The sequence below is a fragment of the Apium graveolens genome, chromosome 8, assembly GCF_009905375.1.
Source record: "Apium graveolens cultivar Ventura chromosome 8, ASM990537v1, whole genome shotgun sequence".
Classification (NCBI taxonomy): domain Eukaryota; kingdom Viridiplantae; phylum Streptophyta; class Magnoliopsida; order Apiales; family Apiaceae; genus Apium; species Apium graveolens.
The window spans coordinates 202,382,487-202,400,266 of NC_133654.1; positions in this window are offsets into that span (position 1 = coordinate 202,382,487).

Below are 17,780 nucleotides of genomic sequence, written 5' to 3' on the forward strand. Positions count from 1 at the left end.
ATGAATTTTAGTTCTTAGGACATATAGTCAGTAACGAAGGAATCAAAGTGGACCCGACAAAGATTGAAGCTATTACAAATTGGGAAAGGCTAAAAACACCAACAGAAGTAAGAAGTTTCTTGGGATTAGCGGGATATTATCGACAATTTGTTCAATATTTTTCGAAGATTATGACGCCTTTGACGAAGCTTTCGAGGAAAAATGAGAAGTTTATATGGAACGAGAAGTGTGAAGAAAATTTTCAAGAATTGAAGAAAAGATTAATCACGGCACCTGTTTTGTCACTTCCAGATGATCAAGGAAATTCTGTAATCTATAGTAGTGCTTCTCATAAGGAATTAGGTTTTGTTTTGATGCAACACGACAAGGTTATTGCATATGGATTGAGACAACTGAAACCTCATGAGCAGAATTATCCTACTCATGTCTTGGAGTTAGCGTCCATAGTATTCACTTTGAAGATTTGGATACATTATCTATATGGAGAAAGATGTAAGATTTATACGGATCATAAAAGTTTGAAGTACATATTCACGCAAAAGGAACTTAACATGAGACATAGAAGGTGGTTAGAGTTGATCAAGGACTACGAGTGTACAATTAACTATCACCCAGGTAAAGCAAATATTGTGGCAGATACGTTAAGCTGAAAGGAGAAATTGAACGTGTTGATAGTACCCGAGGAGCTATATAAGGAATTTTAGAAATTGGAATTGGAGATTAGATTTTGTAAGCCTAATAAAGAAAAGATGTATAGTATGACTTTCCAGCCAGAGTTGTTAGAAAAGATAAAGAAGTGTCAAGAGGAAGTAATGGATCAGGACATCAATCGTTTGGTAGGAGAAGAGTTGTGCACTCAAAAGGATGATCAAGGTATTCTCAGATTTTCTTCCCAAATTTGGATTCCACCAGTGACAGAGTTGAAGAATGAAATTCTACAGGAAGCTCATAATTCAAGGTATTCAATCCATCCAGAGAGTAGCAAGATGTACAGAGATTTAAAGGAAAATTATTGGTGGCCAGACATGAAGAGAGAGATTACGGAATTGGTTAGAAAATGTTATACGTGGCAGAAGGTCAAGGCAGAGCACCAGAGACCAAGTGGACTATTACATATGTTAGAGATTCCAGAATGGAAGTTGGAATATATTTCCATGGATTTTATAGTGGGATTACCAAGGACGAAAGCGAACCACGATGCAATTTGGGTTATAGTGGACAAACTTACCAAATCAGCTCAAATTATAGCCTAGTAATGAAAGGTTTTTATTGGACAAGTTAATTCACATATATCTGAAAGAGATAGTAGTTCGTCATGGAGTCCCTGTGTCTATCATATCCAATCGAAATCCAAGATTTGATTCGAGATTTTGAGAAGTTTTCAAGAATGTTTGGGAACCAGATTAAATATGAGTATAGCTTACCATCCACATAGACCGATGACCAAAGTGAAAGAATGATTCAGATAATTGAGGAAATGTTACGTATTTGTGCTATTGATTTCATAGGAAGTTGGGACGAGTATTTAACCTTAGTGGAATTTGCTTACAACAACAGTTATCACGCCAATATTGGAATGCCACCCTACTGAAGCTCTTTATGGACGTAAATTTCGATCACCGGTATATTGGGATGAAGTAGGAGAACGCAAGATACTTGGACCCGAGTTGGTACAACAAACAAAAGAAGTCGTTGAAGTTATTCAGAAAAGGTTAATTACAGCCCAGGATCATCAGAGAAAATATGCAGATCAATCAAGGAAGGATATGGAATTTGAAGACTAGATTCGGAAAGAAAGGAAAGTTGAGTCCTAGATACGCCGGACCTTTTAAAATTTTGAAGCGTGTCGGAAAGGTAGCATACGAATTGGCGTTACCCCCGTACATGGAGCATATTCATAATGTCTTTCATGTATCGATACTTAAAAAATATAACCCAGATTCCAGGCATGTAATTGAGTACGAGCCGATAGAACTTCAGGCATATTTGTCTTATGTAGAGAATCCGATAGAGATTCTAGAAAAGAGAGAGAATATGTTAAGGAATAAAGTTGAAAGTGTTAGGACCTTAATCAACTGTAGGGGTGAATACATTTAATTCAATCAATTTGACAAAGCTTCAACAAAATCAACAGTTTTTATATTAACTGATAAAAACTTATTACATTCGTACTCTCTCGAAAGGATGAACAAATATCCTTGAGAGCTGCTACGTTATGCGAAAGATAGAACAATATCTTAATGCATATAGCATGAACCTAATCTATGCCTTATATAGAGCACAACTACCAATGTATAAGGAATCCTATTCTATTAATAACAAGGAAACCTATACAATTGCTTCTGAGATAAAGTCCTTCACCGACTTGAGTTTCTATTTCCTTTTCCTCCTCAAAGATCAACTGATGTGACAAATACTGATTTCATCATTCGTTGATATCATTATCCATCGATTATCAACATCCGTCGATGTCATCATTATCCGTCGATGCAGTCATCATCTGTCGATGGTTGTAGTCATCATCCGTCGATGTAGTATCATCAGTCGATGCTTCTGATAGTTTCTGTTTGATATCATCAATTGCTCCTAACAATCTTCCCCAACTTGTTAATTATGGAAATATGGATAAGTTCCAATTGATGATGTCAAAACTATCTAAATGCAGGAATCAAGTATGCATTTCAATCTTGCTTCTGTGAATATCATAATTTACTCTTCATCCTGAACTGCTTCTTTAACTTGAGCAATGTCAGAGGTTAATTCCACTTCCTCAGCTCAGAATGCTTCAATAATCTTCCTTATCCTTCTTTTCAACAACTTTGGCTTTAAACTCTGAAATCTTTGACTTCTCTCCTATCTTCTATTTTCCTTTAAGCTTCAAGTCAGCAGTTACTGTAATTTGTGATCTGAGATCTTCTGCTTGACTGATTTCCCTTATAACTATACCTCTGGTTGGTCTGTTCGAAGGATTATCTTCATAAAGTACTTGAGAAATATCAGCAATGTTAGCATTTGCTGTCTTCATAGAATTTTTGAAGTCTTCCTCCATTTGCCTTAGTTGTTCAAGATCAACTCCAGAATTTTGTTTTGCAGATATTCTTCTACTCTCCTCAGAGTCAAATAATTGAATATTTGGATCCTTATAGAATAAAGTTGTCTTTCAGAGATTGAAGAAATTGACTTGCTTCAACACCAGCTTCTATCTCCAGAATACCTTGGTTTTCATCAGCAATGTTAAATCTTCAACTCTTCTTTTTTTTCTTTTCTTTTCTCCTTTTTCTCTCCTTCTGTCCCCCCTTATTACCTCTATCAGAGTTTTTAGCATCAGTACTTGTCACTGACAGCTGTTTGCATTTAGTTTTAATAATATTCTCCCCCTTTTTGGCATCATCACCAGACAGTAGAGAAAGAATCAGCTCCATTGAATTCTATACTTTTGTAAGTTGAGCAGACATTTGATCTTGTTTAGCTTCCAATCTAGCTTTACTGGATTCAATTATAGTTTGTCTGGAAACTATTGGTGAAATTGGTTTCTGAATTTCCTGATGAGCTTTGAAGCAATCAAAGATTCTTTAATCTGATTGATTTGAGTAGTAGTTGCTTCATGAGCTGTGTGTAAGGATCTGACAACTAAAGTTGATGCTTTCAGATGATTCAGCATATCAGGAGTTGTAATCTTCTATTCTGTTATTTCCAGAAGTGCAACAACTTGTGTTCTGGAAATAGGATATGTATTATCTTTCCAATGAGCATTCCATGATATTATCAGAATAATCCTTTTCTTTTGTAGCATCTAACTCTTTCAGTTTCTGTTGTCTCACATGCATAGGCATATCTTAGGGAAGAATAGATCATCCTTAGGATCTATAATAGCATTAGAAACATTAGGTTCTTCACCATCATTAGATTCTTCAACAACAACCGGATTTTGCACTAATTGCTGAACTTCATCACCAGCTTCAACATGAAGATTTGAATGAAAAATTGGTGCAATATGTGATCCAGTACTTTCAGAAGCTTCCATACCTTCATCAGTTAACTCCACATCTTTAAGTATTGTAGATAAATGAATTGGAGCTTCGAGATTATCTTCCAGAACTTCAGTTCCTATAACATGCCTGTGGTGATTCTGAAATGGGTGAAACTTTATGAATGGACTGTTGTGCTACTACATCTTCAGCAACAACATGGATTTCCTCAGATGATGGTAAAGAATAAAAATAGGGATTGTACTATGTGGTGGAATAGAAGAATGTCTGGACTGTAATAAGGTATCAGTACTTAGACTTCCAGGGAAATTAATAGCCTTTGGTGTATTAGAGTGTTCTTGATATTCAACAAACTGTTGTTCAACATCTGTTTCTTTAGAACTCTGAGCACCTGCAAACATATAGCAAATAAAAACTTAATCTCTCTATTCTTTTAAAGTAGTCTCACTACTCCTCACACCACAAATCTCATGACTTTTAATAGTCAGAGCTTTCTCACAAGGATTACTAAATCATATCTCTCATCTACCTCTCCTTTTTCCAAGGAAGGATCCTGCCTCTCTTAAATTCTATTTTTTCTCTTAATCTTTTCACACATCTCACAGAAAAAAGGTTCAAAAAGATTGTCCTAAAGAAATTAGAGGTCGCTAAAGAAGGGTGATCTGTGGTCATACAACTAGAGGTAGTCCTTAAAAAAGGTCTATTAGTAATCATGCCAACATGATTTATATCATGAAAAATGTAATAAATGCTGAAAGAACTAAAATAGAGATTAGTTTATTCACATGCACTATTATAAACATTCGACGTTTAGTATGTAGTACTGATTTGGATATATCAGGTAAAAGCATTTAAGCATACACAAACAAGAAAGTGAACAAGTAATCACAAAAGATAGCAAAGAAGATTAAATATTTTAATTATCATTAAGAACCAGAGTACAAGATTTTTATAGAATTTTAAAAATAAAACCCTAAACAATCTAACTACTCAGACTTCTTCTTCTTTTCTTCTTCCAACTTCTTCATTGTCCTCCGATGAAAGATTCGAGACATAGAACTTGCAAGAGAAATGATATTCTCCTGCAAAGCCAACCTCACGAGGCGGCGTTGTTCTTCCTCGAGACGCTGTTGTGCAGCCACATCAGCTCATCTCATTTCTTCAAATTGAACATCTAGTCCAAAGAGATGAAGAGACTCAGTGTCATCTGAGTTCAGTCGATCAAGAATCGACCGAGGGATCTCAGAGAGAGGATAATCTTGGCCGTGGAAGACTACCCAAAGCTGAGCAATGTTGAAATATAATCTTTCGTATTCAGGATTTGCTACTGGACGATAGAATCCATGTGAAAGAGAATAAAAAGTGGCCATAGATTCTGAATGAAGAAATTGAGTATATTTGATATTTGTGAGTGAAAGGGCAGTGAGAAGTTCTGAGAATGGAGGGTTTATTTATAGCAGAAAGGTTTAAAAACTGATGAGACTCTTTGATTTACCAAGTAATAATTAACCATAATATAAATAAATGATTACGCGTATCTAGGTAAGAAAAAAGTAATCTCTCCCTTCAAATTCCTATTCCCAATGTAAATACTCAAGTATTACAAGATACTTGCATCAGTAACTAACCCATTTAAGCAACTAAAAGATATTCCACTATCTCACTGTATAATTAAAAATAATTCTTAACAATTTATTTCAAACAAGTTCAAAATAATCAATAAAGTATAAAAATCAAATAAGTCTTGATCATTATCAGCATTTTAATTATAATTATCAGGACTTATCAGTCAAAACTGGGTTGACCAATAACAAAATTTATCAACTACTGACGTAAACTATTAGTCAAAGCAAGTTTAACTAATAACAGAATATGTAAGCAAAATCATTAGTTCAACATGCAGTTTTTACATAAAATCATTTAGCACAATTTGCATGTTATCATGGTATCAACATTTAGCATAAGAATCCGTATCTAACAAGTACTGACAAATAATAAGATACCATGCTTCAAAAATATTAGCAGTCTTAATTATCAGAGTTTGAGAATTATCCTGAAATCATTCCCAATTCATTCACCAATATTATGAATGTAGCTTCACATAGAGGCTTGGTGAATATATCTGCTAATCTGTTGGAACAAAGACTAATTCCACCGTACCAGCTTCCACATGTTCCCTTATGAAATACTGATGTGCTTAGTCATTGAATGCTTGCACTGGATTTCCTGTCAATGCAATAGCACTTTAATTATCACAATATATAAGAATAGAAGAATAGTCTAACGCATAATCCAGTAGTTGATTCTTCATCCATAGAATTTGAGCACAACAACTTCCTGCAACAATGTATTCTGCTTCTACAGTTGATGTAGAAATTGACTTTTGTTTCATGCTGAACTAAGAAACCAATCTGCCACCAAGGAATTGGCAGCTCCCAGATGTGCTTTTCCTGTCTATTTTGCATCCTACAAAATCAGCATATGAATATCCAATTAGCTTAAAGTCCGAATCTCTAGGATACTATAATCCCAGATTCATGATGCCTTTGAGATACTTAAAAATTCTTTTTACAGCTAATAGATGAGGTTCTCTAAGGTCAGCTTGGAACCTTGCACAGAGACATGTAGCATACATGATATCAGGTCTACTAGCAGTCAGATATAGGAGTGAGCCAATCATACCTCTGTAGTTAGTTATATTTACTGAAAAACCAGTATTAAATCTAACTTGGTTGCAGTGGCCATAAGAGTTGATGCAGTTGAGCAGTCTTGCTTTCCAAATCTTTTGAGTAGATTTCTGGTGTACTTGGATTGATTTATGAAGATTCCTTCATCAGTTTGTTTAACTTGTAATCCCAAAAAATAACTCAATTCTCTCATCATACTCATTTGATACCTTGACTGCATTAGCTTTGCAAATCTCTCATAAAGTTTATCATTAGTAGATCCAAAAATGATATCATCAACATATATCTGTACTAATAACAAGTCCTTACCATGGTATTTATAAAAGAGAGTTTTATCAATTTTAACTCTTATGAAACCACTCTCTAGCAGAAATAGAGCAAGTGTTTCATACCAGGCCCTTGGAGCTTGCTTTAGTCCATAGAGTGCTTTATCCAGTAAGTAGACATGATCCGGATACCTTGGATCAATGAACCCTGGAGGCTGTTAAACATAAACTTCCTCTTCAAGTTCTCCATTTAAAAATGCACTCTTCACATCCATTTGGAACACCTTAAACTTCTTGTGAGCAGCATAGGCAAGAAAGATTCTTATTGCCTCTAGCCTTGCAACTGAAGCAAATGTTTCATCATAATAAATGCCTTCTTGTTGAGAGTAACCTTTGCAACCAGCCTTGCTTTATTCCTTGTAATAATGCCCTCACTGGTAGTTTTGTTTCCGAACACCCACTTTATGCCAACTACAGATATGTTCTTTGGTCTTAGCACAAGAGTCCAGACTTTGTTTCTTTCTAATTCATTGAGCTCTTCTTGCATTGCTGTGACCCAGTCAGCATCTTGCAGAGCTTTTTCAACCTTTTTAGGTTCAGTTTGAGATAGAAAATAATGGTAGAAACATTCATTCTGAGTGGCTTTTCTTGTTTTTACACCACTCTCATGGATTCCAATGATTAAGTCAGGTGTGTGTGACTTAGACCATTTTCTTGCAGATGGAAGTTGACTCCTTGAAGATGAAGCTCCCCTTGATCCATGAATTCTCTGTTATTTCTTTGATTAGTACCACTGTTATTTCCTGATGCTCCCCCTGAATCAATGTTCTCACTGTTATCAGTATTTGACTCATCAAAATTTAAGGAAGATGAGTCTGATGATCTTTATACTGATGTCTCTTGAGATGAATCACTTGTTGTAGTCTTTGGATTTGAGTTATGTTGCTCCCCCTCAACATATGCTTAAGTGTCAGAAGAATTTCCACTGTCCTGTAGAATCTCAGAGCTTTGAGTGATATCAGGACTTACTGTATCAGAGTCAGGATTTAAAAGTTCAGCATAAGGTACTTTATTTTCAAATCTCAACTTGTCATGGTCATTTGCATCTTCTAGACTTGTTATCTTTTTTCATCAAAAGATACATGTATATAATCCATGACTGTTCTTGTTCTCAGATTGTAAACTCTAAAGGCTTTTATAGTCAATGGATAACCCACAAATATTCCTTCATCAGCTTTTAGATCAAACTTGGTCAGCTGCTCCGGATGAGTTTTGAGAACAAAACACTTACAACCTAAAATATGAAAGAACTTCAAATTTGGCTTCTTTCCTTTTACCATCTCAAATGGTGTTTTTCCATGCTTGTTGATCAATGTTGCATTTTGTGTAAAGCAAGCAGTTTACACAGCCTCAACCCAGAAGTAGGTAGGCAATCTTGCTTCCTTTTCCATGGTTCTTGCAGCTTCTATCAGAGTTCTATTTTTTCTTTCAACAACTCCATTTTGTTGTGGAGTTCCAGGAGCATAAAACTCTTGTTTTATCCCCTTGAGTTTGCAGAACTCTTCCATAGAGCTATTCCTGAATTCAGTTCCATTATCACTTCTGATGATCTTCACTTTGTATGTTGATCCTTTTTCTAGCTCCCTCACATGATCAAGAAGAATGGATGGAGATTCATCCTTGGTGTGCAGAAAATACACCCATGTGTATCTTGTATATTCATCAACAATTACGAGTGCATACCTCTTCTTGGCAATTGACATAACATTCATTGTGAAGGGTTTTTAGCACATAAACGCAACGAAAATGTAAATTTAAATCTTAAAAAACTGAAACCCTCCGCAGGATCCATGCGAAAAATAATATTTAATTCGCAGTTCAGTATGTTTACCTTAAGAACCTTTACCTTAATGGAAAGATGAAGGTCTCTAATAGCGATCCAAGAACCACGAGCGGAGATCCTTAGCAGCTGCTCCTCAAGTGTGAAGCACTCCACCGGTATCCACCAAGAAAACGATGTAATGAAGGAGGAGGAGATGGAGATAATTAGGGTTTTGTAAATCTTTTTGGTTGAGGCAAAAATAGGGTTTATAATAGTATATTTATTGGCAAAATTTTCAGCTGAAAATTTTCCCATAAAATATTATTATTATTAACCCTTTATTATTCTCATTAATAATTAAAACACCTTTTAATTATTAATCCTTTTTCTAAACACTTTAGAAATAATTCTCTCTCTTGATTTAATTTCCAAAAATTAAAATCTTAATTAATAATATTAAGAACCTTTTCTTAATTAATTTATAATCACTTAAATCTCATTTAATCAATTATTAAATTTGCCAATTAATTATTTATTTTATAAATAAATAATCATCAACCATTATTAATTAATTCCTCCACCATTAAATCATTCTCTTTTATGGTGTGACCCTGTAGGTTCAATATTAAGCCGGTAGTAGAAATAAATAATAATAAAACTATTTTATCATTATTTATATAAATTCTCTAATTCATTAAATATGATTAATTAATTAATCATATTTATTCTACATCGTGAGGGATACTTCTCAGCATATCGCGACTATCCGGATAATACGAATTCACTGCTTAGAATACCAAGAACCTATTCAGTGAGTAGTTACCGTACAATTAATTCCTTCTACCCTACAATGTCACGATTAAATATAAGGCATGGAACTTGTGTCAAGCCTATCTTATTTAATCACTTGCTTTCCCATTCACTATGCTTAGTTCTATTTAATGTAAATTAGAAACTCCGTTCTAATTTCATTCACTCTGGCCAGAGATTCCTGTACTAACATAAGTGTTTCGTTATCATACTAGCGGATTGTCTCCATGTGACACATGTGCATTTCATGTGTCTTGTTGGCTCTGAATCTTCTAAGGAAGGCCCCCCTGAACTCCTTCCAAGAGTGAATGCTTCGTGATGGGATGCTGTTGAACCATCTTTGAGCCCCCCCTTTGAGGGTCGAGGCGAAGAATCTGGATTTGGTTAGGTCGTTGTAGTAATATATCTGAGCTATCTATTTGAAGTAATTTAGGTGCTCTTCTGGATCCCCCAATCCATCAAAAGAGTCAAAGTTGTAATGCTTGAGATTTTTCTGTCGGGGGATGGCTTCTAGGGAGTGACTGAAGGGTGTGAGGGTCTCCCCAATCTCAAATCCAGAATCTTTTTCCATTTTTCTCTGGAGCTCATAAATCATGTCTTTCAGGTCCTTCTGCCCCTCCTCTTCGTCGTTAGAAATGACCTCGGGGGTAGGGTCCCTCCGGGTCCTTTTGCCTTTTGTCTTAGCTAAGAGCCTTTCCTCTTCTAGCTGCATCATTTTCTGAATTTTTAGCTCAAACTTTGCCTCTTCTTCTCTTCTTATCTGTTCCCTCATTTCTTCCAACTTTTTCTTTCTGGTTGCTTCTGTCTCCTTCTTACTAGGCTCTTTCTGATTCTTTTTGCCTTAGCTCCAATTCGGTCGAAGACAGATCTCCTGGATTGCTGAGAATCCCCGGACTCTTCTTGCTTATCATCTTGCTCATATTCTATCTGAGCCCGGGCTTGTTCGTCTCTGTAGAGCCTAATTGCTTCAGCAAGTTCATGGCTTGTTAAGTTAGCCATATGTTCCTCTGCAACTGGAACATTGGTGTAGTTGTACTGATTGAGCTCTATGACATTTCTGGCATCCCTGACCGGGGTATGCTGCGTCAGTGGTTGCTCCTAGAGGGTCTCCCTGTCTCCTCCGGGTTCTTGAGCCTGAGAGTGGTCCTGGTCCTGGACATGGGTACTGGCGGAGGGCCTACCAGCCATACTTTTCCCTGTTCTTTCCATTACCACAATTTCACAAACAACTGACCAAGATTTGAGGCTAAAAATGTGGATCTAAGGTTGCTTTTTTAAAGATTACAAAAAATTTCCAGAATAATACCAAACAAACTTTCTGGGTTTTGCTAATAATACTACTGAACAAGAACAACAGGTTCTAGAACACAAAGACAATATATAAGCTAAAGCAGATCTGGGTTTTAAAACTATCAAAATTATCAAACCCCAGGCTTCAAGACTATAAAGATTATCAAACCCTAAATAACAAAATTAACAAACAAGGGCGGGCTCACACAAACGTGGCTTAAAGTAATGAGCTCACACAAACGTGGCTAAAATGAACATTCATATTCAAGAGAGGGTATGGTTGCTTTAGTTCTTACAGGTTTAAGACGTGGACTCTCTTAAGAGTTTGCTGATGAAGGTGAATCCAGGGGCGCCGAGACCCAAGGCTGGAGCCCCCTCCTTCTAGCGCAAAATGATAACTCAGGTGAGCGTGCGGCTCCATCCGACGCCGTTCCTGGACCTTCTGGGGTATAAATGAGGTGTGGCTGCTGGTTGGGTATCTGCAAAACAACACCGGAAGGGGGGTTTGGCTCCCACGGCGCCTCCGGTGTAAGAATGAGAATAGGGTTTTAGAGAGGATGAAGATGTATGTATGTAATAGAAAGGTTGCTGTATGTGTATATGAGTGTGAAAGAGTGATTGTGTACAAGTGTGAATGTTTTTCTAACCCCTAAACCCTTCATCTTTGGGGGTATATATTGCCCAAAGGTAGGGTTTATGGGTTGGTACCTCTAGATCAGGGCCGTTGGTTCTTGGTGGCGGAGGACGCCTGGCTTGGGTGGATTGCCTACACGTGTCCAGGGGAGGACCACCTTCAGGGTGTCCTAACGGCCTTCTGACACGCACCGTGTTTTTCTGATATGTTGGTTATTGATAGCTGTCACTGTCACGTGCCCACGTACCCTTCCTTGGCGGGTTGTGGAGTGTGCATATGCGTGCTGGGACCCCCCCTCAGGGTGATTCTGGTTATGGCTCTGAGCTGGATCCAGGTAGGGGGTGATCCAGGTCATAGGCTGGACCCTGGTTGGGGGATGATCCAGGTCCTGGTTGGACCTGAGCCTGGGCTTCTACGCTTGATTGAACTGGGAGAGGGGGGTCTTGGTAGATCAGTTGAGCCTGTCTTACCCTAGATCCGGGTTGGGCCCTAGCCAGGTTGCTTATACCCTATCAACTTGAAAAAATTCAAGTGTATGAAAGGAGACATAAGGATGGCACACACAAGGAGAGCACATCACTTGAAGCTCCCTTTTCTACTCAGGGGGAGCTGCCAACACTGCAATATGAGATTCAAAGTCTGATTTCTAAAATTTCTTCATCCTATAATTAAACACTTGAATCTAACTCTCAAGTGTTTCCAACATCAAGTGACATGGTTCTAGAAACTGTGCTCACCACCCAGGACCCACAATCAGTTGGTGAGAGAGGCTACATGTCGGGGTACACCTTGATGATACCAACAAAACCACATGGTGTTCATCAGTTTTTACCGAAGACCCTGTGATGGTTCCAAATGCACCCTCCTATGCAAATCAACCTTCACAGATTGTAAGGTTTGAGGGTAGTACTCCTGACTATCTAAATCCTCTCCAATTTAATTGGAGGTTCCTCTTATGGGAATAACTCCCCTCAAAACCCTAGCTGAGATTACACTCACAGTTGAAGCTAAGAGTTCAATTGTCAATGATCCTGCTATGGGGGAGGCAAGTACATCACTATCAAGTGAGAGTGTTTTAAAGAAACACAGGGGTTTGAGACTAGAGTACATGACATTAACATAGTTAAATCCCCTCTAACTCAAATAGAAGTTCTCACCACAGGTGAAGAACAACATACTGTCATAACCACAGGTCATCTTGTGAGTCAAACTGTGACATCTGTCACATGTGGTTCTGTTGAATTCTTACGTCCCACCTCAAATCAAAATGAACAAACTTCAACATCCAATTCTTCACAACAACTATCTCATCCAATTCAACAGTGGCTACAAAATGTTCAATCACAACCAAACACTATGGATGATCTTCTAGTTGATCAAATTTTAGATCTTGCTAACATGTCACAACATCTGCCCACTTCCGATATGACAAATCAAGATTATCAAACAATTTTGCTCAGTTATAATAAAGATGTTGAGAAGCAAAAGTAGAAGATTGTGAATGAAGCTGAGAAGGATGGTAATGTAGATGCCTGGCTATCTAAAGACTTCACACTGGAGATGGATCGAGTCTTGGCAAGATTCATGGAGGAGTATGTCATAATTTTGGGGAGTAATGCCAAGGTCCTGACTCTACAAGAGGTATATGATGCAGTTAATGAAGTCTACAAGGCTCAGATCAAAGATTTTCACCTAATTGGTAAAACACTAGAAGTGACTTTAACTGGTCATCAAGACAAGATCATAAAGATGGAGGGGGACAAGATGAATGAGATTATTCCTTCACAAGTCAAGATCCAATCAAGATTCCAACATTTTTCCGACCAAATGGCAAGATTTGATCTGACTTCAGTTGATACAAATGTCAAAAATCTCAGGCAATCTTTCGTGGTCTTGCATGAAGTGGTTTAACAACACATTGCTAAATCTAATGACACAAGACTAAAGGTAGACCAACTTCATTAAATCAGATATGAGCCATCTGCTCTTTTGATGGAGGGTATCAAGCAGGCTGTGCAAGACACTTTTGGCACCTCTCTTTCTTCAAGCTCTTAACAACCCATCTCTACATCAACAAATTTACAGATTCAAGCTCTCCAAAATTAAGTCTCTACTCTTCAATCAACAAATGAATCTTTAACATCTCAAGTCTCTCAACTCACAACAATGGTAGCAAGTCAACAGGCTGATATCCAGACCTTGGTGGACTCTCACAAGCACTTACAAGTGCAAAATTCTGTGTATTTGGGAGCTATCATGGGTGCACTCAACATTCCACTTCTTGCACTTCCAGAAGCTATGAGGCCTGAAATCCCTACACCTCTTATCATGCCTGCCAAAAAGACTAAGGGGAGATAGAGGCTAGGTTACTAAGATCATCTCAAACACCCACATCTGTTCAAGCTTAAGCTACCAAGAAAGGAAAATCTTAAGTTGTTGAAGTTGATGTTGGAATGGAGAGGCTTATCAAAGCAGTTGAGGGACCTAGTCTAAACAAGGAATTTGAAGATTTGCTAAAGCTCTCAGGCCTTCTCTCAACAACAACTTCATCACCTACAAGAGGGCTTTGAACAAGACCATCAACTTCATAAGGGTGATCCTAGTGACCAAAGGATATTTTCAAGAAAAGAGAGTAGTGATAAATATCAATGACTCAGGTGTAGACAGATGCATGCAAGTGTCCCTGAATTTTCTTACATCAAGAAGGGCATCTGAATTGGACATCTTCATTGAGAATGTAAATACAATAATTGATGAAGACACTCTCTTGCTGAGGGAATTACAAAAATCTCAAGAAGCTGCTTTCCCAGAAGCATATCTTTATCCTCACAAGGGAGTAGGACTACATATGTCCAAATACCAAGGAACTTAAGAGATCCTGAAGTCAAGTTGCCCAAAACACAATTCAATAGGAATGACTTGGATGATGATGAGCAGAAGAAAGATGATCAAAAACCTTCTGGCTCAAATCCAAGTCACTCTTCTAATGCAAATGGAAGCAAAGAGAAGGAACAAGATGAGAAGAAGGGAGATAATAAGAAGAGAGTGGATGAGAAGAGAAGAACGAAGAAGGAGGATGATTCAAGAACCAAGAGAAATACCCTAAAAATCAAAATCAACCAAACTCAAACCCCTAAGCCAACAAACTCAAACACTTTACCACCTCTAACCTCTAAACCTAAATTTTTATCCAAACACACTGCTAACACCATATTGAAAATACCAATTACCTCAAGCCAAACTTCTCTAAAGAAAATCTCAAACCTACCTTCTTTTAAGCCACCAACCAAAACTCAGTAAAAATATGTTGGAAGAAAACCAAAGAAACTGCAAGTTACTGAGAGGGCCATCTGGAATTGTTTCAATCAAAATGATTTTCTACCTCTGAACTGATGCATCTCAGATGAAAAAATGGTCAAAGTATGGGTTGTATCATTAAGGGAAGCAAGAATCTACTATCAAGATGGATCCTACACCTTGGAAGGAATTTAATGGATATATATTCAACCAGCAAAGTTAAAGAAGGTAATAAGCCTACTGAAGGATAAGGATACCGGTACAATGGCATGGAGTTCTATATTGGCTGTATGGTTCGTAGTAAGAGAAGAAAGAAGAGCAAAAGAAAAGGATGAAAGAGAGGAGAGGGAAAGGAAATAAGTTGAAGAAATAGAATTGTTTGAGCAAAGATCTGAAGAATTAAAGGCAAGGGGGATGAGCAGAATTACCAAGGATGGACATTTCCTGAACATCAAGGTTGGAAGATTCTCTAGGATTAGAGTTGGTTACTTAGACAATTAGTCATTAGATGAGTGGCTAAAGCTTGTAGAAGCTCTAAGAGGGACTCAAATAATAGAGGAACTGGAAGTACTTGTAGAGTTAAAGGATCTCATTAGAAAAGAAACAAGCTATAAGAAATTTGTATGATGAATATATCTTTCAAACTCAAGTAATCACTCAATGTATAAAGGTTGTAATTCTGTCAATTTTGTATGTAATGTTTTATTGTTCATTGTAACTTGGGGTTAGTCTTGTCATCAGGCATGAATTTATGATAAACAATCTACTCACAAATTGGGGGAGATTGTTGTACAAGATATGCCTGTACTATAACAAGACTAAGTCAAATTGACAGCCCTAAGAATTAGTTGTATGATAATCTAAATTTGTATTTAGTACTTTATTACTTGAGTCTGTAAAAATGTCAAAGACTAGACTGAAGTATTTTCTCGTAAACAATCTCAAGCCTAAGAATAAACTCTGGAAGAAGATCATGCCTCAGAGAAATTGTGAAGAAGCTTGGAGTTGAATAAATCTATTTTGGAAAAAATATTTTAAGTCAAGATATCTACAAGTCACAGATCAAGTTATATAGAGAAGTCATTTGAGAACTCCAGAGTGACTTATCGAGAAGTCCAAAATAGCTTATAGAGAAGTTTCAGAGATATCGACGAGCCAAATGAATACATGAGGATTGGAGATATCAACAAGTCATTTCTGCATTAGAGAACAAAGAGATATCGACAAGCCAAATGAAGACATGAAGATTGGAGATATCAACAAGTTAAATTCTCATTAGAGATCTCAGAGATATCGACAAGTCAAACTGCTTATAGAGATTTCAGAGATATCTACAAGTCATTTCTACATGCAGGAATTTGGAGACCTCGACAAGCCAAGTTCACTTATAAAGAACTCAGAGAACTCGACAAGCCAAGTTCACTTATAGAGAACTCAGAGACCTCGACAAGTCAAACTTATAGAGAACTAAGAGATCTCGATAAGCCATTATACTTATCAAGATGTCAGTTCTCTATAGTTCAAACTGGAGATCTCGATATGAAGCTCAAGTACAGAATACAGACAAGTTAAATAATCAAGATTATTAATCAACAAACTATCTAATCACTTAGATTGAAAAGTCTATGAAAATAGCTTGAAGAGTGCAAGATCAAAGGCAAAGATTAACTATCAAAGGAAAGTCATAGTTTCACAGGATTTGCAAAGATACACTAAGCCAGAAATGGAAAGCTTTAGAGATAACTTAAAGTAGGGTTTAGTATATTCTATTGCCTGCTGTGTAAACCTATGTTTACTAATCTATAAAGTAAACACCGGCCCTTTTTTTATTTATATTAAATAGATCTAGAATTTTTTGTAACCCTCTCAAGAAAGAAGCTGAGTTCTTAACATACAAAGAACCCATAATTTATAGCAAAACACTATCTTGATTTTTATATAAAATTAAGTGAATTTTGAAATATTGTGTGCACTGTCTTTATTTCAGTTAGCATAATATTGTTACATTTCTTATCTACTTTGTTCACCAAGTTAAAGAAAATCAAAAAGCCTTTAAAATTGTCTAAAACGCATCCACCCCCCCCCCCCCCGTGTTATACTCATTACCGAACAATGCTCTTCTATGAAAAATGTTCTAAGTCAAGATATCGACAATTCAGATCAAGGTATATCGAGAAGTCATTCGAGAGGTCCAAAATGACTTGTAAAGAAGTCCAAAATGACTTATAGAGAAGTCTCAGAGATATCGACAAGTCAATTCTGCATGTAGAGATCTCAGAGATATCGACAAGTCAATTTTGCATATAGAGATCTTAGAGATATCGACAAGTCAAATGAAGATGTAGAGAACTGGAGATATCGACAAGTCAATTATGCATGTAAAGATCTTAAATATATCCACAAGTCAGTTTCTCATATAAAGATCTAAGAGATATCGATAAGTCAAATGGTGTATATAGAGATCTCAGACATATCGACAAGTCACCTCTACATGTAGAGATCTCAGAGATATCGACAAGTCATTTTACATATGGAAAACTAGAGACCTCGACAAGTCAAATATGCTTATAAAGAACTCAAGATTTTAATAAGTCATTATACTTAGCAATATATCACTTCTCTTTAGAACAATTGGAGATCTCAACATACTATCTCAAATTCAGAATATAAACAAGTTCAAGATTCAAGATTATCAGTCAACAAACAATTCATTCACTAAATTGGAAAGTCTACAAAAGCAGTTTGAAGAATACAAGATCAAGGGCCAATATTCATTGGACAAAGGGCGGTCATAGACCTGCAAGATTCCGCACATATTTGCTAACACCAGAAAAGGAAATAGACAAGGTTTCTTTAGAAATTGGTTTAATACATTTTAGTGCAAGTTTTGTAAACCCGTGTTGCTAGTCTATAAAGCATGCACGAGTCCTTATTTTAGAAGTAACAAACAGATCTAGATTTTCTTATATTCTCTCAAGATAGAAG